This window comes from Arachis hypogaea, chromosome 2, assembly GCF_003086295.3.
Source record: "Arachis hypogaea cultivar Tifrunner chromosome 2, arahy.Tifrunner.gnm2.J5K5, whole genome shotgun sequence".
Classification (NCBI taxonomy): Eukaryota; Viridiplantae; Streptophyta; class Magnoliopsida; order Fabales; family Fabaceae; genus Arachis; species Arachis hypogaea.
In genome coordinates, this window is record NC_092037.1 from 90319722 (window position 1) to 90323480 (window position 3759).

Genomic DNA, 3759 nt, shown 5'->3' on the forward strand with positions numbered 1-3759 from the left:
AACCCGACCCAACCCGGTCGGGTAGGGTTGCCAACCCGATCCGCTGCGGGTAGGGTTGGGCACGGAGCGGGTAGGGTGCGGGTTGAGTCTCAACCCTACCCGCCCTACCCGCACCTTCCATAATATGTGTTATATATGTTTAAAAATGTTATATATGGGAGTTGAACCAAGGACCTTAAGCATGTGCAAAAGGTTCCTAGCCACTGAACCAAGGATACTTGTGTTATTTATGAGATATTTGTGTCATTATAATATTTTTTTTGTCAACCCGCGGGTAGGGTCGGATACCCGCGGGTTGAGCGCGGGTAGGGTTAGGGTTGGGTATTTCTCAACCCGCGGATAGAGTAGGGTTGAGTGTTAGTCAAAAACTCAACCCGCGGGTAGGGTTAGGGTTGGGTTCAAACCCTACCCTACCCTACCCATTGCCACCCCTAAACGGTCTCTTTCCTTGGTTCAATTCAAATGTTTCATCAATTGGGATCGAAAATAACTAATAATTAAATAATATTATCTCATAATGATATACAATTCAGCTAACTCCATCAAAATTCAATGAGTTTTAAGAGAAAAGGGGCAAGGGGAAAAAAATTAGGCTGGACATTATTGTTAACTCCTAAACGCAAGAAAAAATTTTCTACCTTTTGTTGAGAAAGATATGAACAAGAGCTGAATTACTATTCTTTTCTAATGAGATATAATTATTTATATATTTTTTATTAATTTAAATTTTTTAATTATTGTTATTTTGGAAAGAAAGAAATTCACCATGAAATAAACTTAAAAAAGCCTATAAATCACCTTTAGGTCCGAAAAAATGTTTTATATAAATAAATTAAATTTTTGAAACAAACAATATAATAATACAATAGTTATATTTCTATTATAATATTATTTTTTTAGAGATATAGTTATTCATGTTATTTTTATTTATCAATTTAAATTTTTAAAATAAGTGATATTATGATATAATTTATGTAAAAAGACAAATAAATCTAAAAAAATATTATTTTAAAAAATATTAAAAATATAATTATTTATATAATTTTTTTATAAATTTAAATTTTTGGAATAACTAATTTCTTGACTTTGACGATATTCTTTGTGGATCTATTTTGCTTGGGATTCCATTATTTTTTCCTAGCGAAACAAAATTGGATGAAAACGATTATATTTGAGCATATATCATATACTATATAGTCACCAAAAAATATATCAAACTATATGGGCAAAGTGCAATTAGTGCACCGACACAAACCAGAGACAGAGAGTAATAAAGACTGAAAAATGGCACCATTGAAATTTAAAATTATTACTATGTATACCATGGCACTGAGCTTCGGAATACCTCCAATGTTGAGTTTCTTCTCCATTTTTTTCTAACATATAAAAATTCTAATTATTGAAAAAAAAGAATTAATAGGTGTACAGGTTTTAAGAAGAAGGAATTTTTCTTCCGAGAGACTCTATTTTACCAATAATAATTTGTCATGTGGCGAGTTATTTTTAAAATAATAATTAATTAAATAATTATAATAAATAATTAAATTATAATTAATTAATTAATAATTATATTAAATAATATAATTATTAATTAATTAATTAATTATAATTTAATTATTTAATTAATTATTATTTAAATAATTATATTAAATTATAATTAATATTATTAAAATAATTAAATTAAATTATAATTAATTAAATTTATTTACATAAAAAAATAAATTTAATTTTTTATCTATTATAAAATAATTTTTTAGTGAATTATTTATTTTTATTTATAAAATTTAAAATGCTAACTACATTATAAAATTATAGAGTTTAATTATATTTTTTTATATTAAGTAATTTTATAAATTAATGTAATTTCGAATTATATATTGTATATTATTTTTATATATAATTTTTTAATATTAATATTTTTAATAGTGAATTATTTTGAATTTATAAATTTAAAAAATATTATTGTAAAAAATAGTAATTATATTAATTTTAATTAATTAATTAATTGGGATCGCAAAAGGACTAAAATTAGTTCCTCTTAATGGAGAAGAGAGAGATATTTTAAATTTTTATTTACTGTTTGTGACGCAAAAATTGATGTGAAGTTACTTTTTATGACAAGTAGGTCATAAATAAGAATTGATATGAATTTTCTAATCTTATAAATGAATCATGGCGCCTAAGGATTTGATAATCCAAAATTTCTATTCTCTTAGTTTTGTTCTGTACGACTAAAATATTTTTTGTTTTATTTTTTATTTATTTTATACTAAAATTCTTTTTGGAATAAACAAAAAATTAAATTTATGATTTTTAATAATAAAAATTTTAATATTATATTATAAAAAATTATTTATTTTAATATTTTAAATCATTAGATAAAAACACATAAATAATTATTAGCAGAAATCTTAATAAAGGATATAACTTTTTACCCGACATTCAGTTTTTCTATCCAAATAAAATTCAAACTCGAAATTATTAATTGAGGAAGAATTATATGTCACTCCAACGACGAACTAATTCCTTTATGAGGAGGATTTTCCAGCTATTTTATTTGTAACTTATTATCGATGAAATTGAGATGGTACTCTCTCTTCTGCAATCACAGTTCAAACGAAATAAATAAACGCGTTTTTGACAGAACATTACCATTATAAATTTGTCACGGACACTTATTTGAATATAATTGATAATAGTAACAAAAAATAATAAATTATTCACAAGCTATAAGCAATTCAATAAGAAGATTTTAAGATGATAATTTAAGCTTCTCTTGTTCTATTAAGTCACCAGCATTCATCGTTTAGTGATTCTTCAAATAAATTGAATTACAAGCTGCAACCTTTTTATAATTTAATCGGCTATTTATTTTAGAAAATTCTTCAGCTTAAAAGAATTTTACTTGTATCTATTTATAGGCCTTAATTTATTTTTAACTTTACATAATCAAGAAAAAAAAGGTAAACCAGAGAGCTGATTTTTCGATCGATCAATGTTGATTAGAGTAAATTTCCAAAGTAATTTTTTCGAATTCGGCTCATGCACTAATGTTACTTCTCAATTTTTAATTGCACTAAATGTACCCTCCAATTTGAGGTTCGAGTTACATACAGATCCCTCCGCTCTATCCAATTCTGGCGTGAGTTAACAAGCGAAGCGTTGTCACTGCCATGTAGGACGTCAGAAACGGCTAGCTGATGTGGATGATGTGAAATACCTTTTAAAACTTTTCAATTTAGTCCTTGACCCCAATCATAAACCCTAAACGTAGTTCTTCTTCTTTCTTTTTTGATTCTGTTCGTCAACTTGTTCTAGCTTGCTATTGCTATTGGACCCATGAGTGGAAGTCACATTTCAAGAAAGTCGAATCACTCTTCTGCGACGAAAAATTGGACAAGAAACAATGTGCGAAGTAGACATGGACAAGTTCCAAAATAATGTGGATGTGGGTGTTGATCGGTCTTAAGGTGGTCAGAGACAAATACGCATTCTAATAAACCGTTCTTCGGGTGTCCAAATTATGATGTGAGTGCACCAACTTTCTGTATAAGATAAAATGCCAGTGAAAGTTGATGAAGAAAATAATAAGGGTGGGATGAAGATGAACATTGCACGGAGGGTGGATAAACTGGAAGCATGCGTAAAAACTGTAAAAGTGATTATCTAAGTTCTTGGTTTATGATTTTTCATAGTATTTGTGTTTGTATTAATGTTGATGTTAAAAGTTTGAACAAAATCAATCCTGCAATGCAGAAC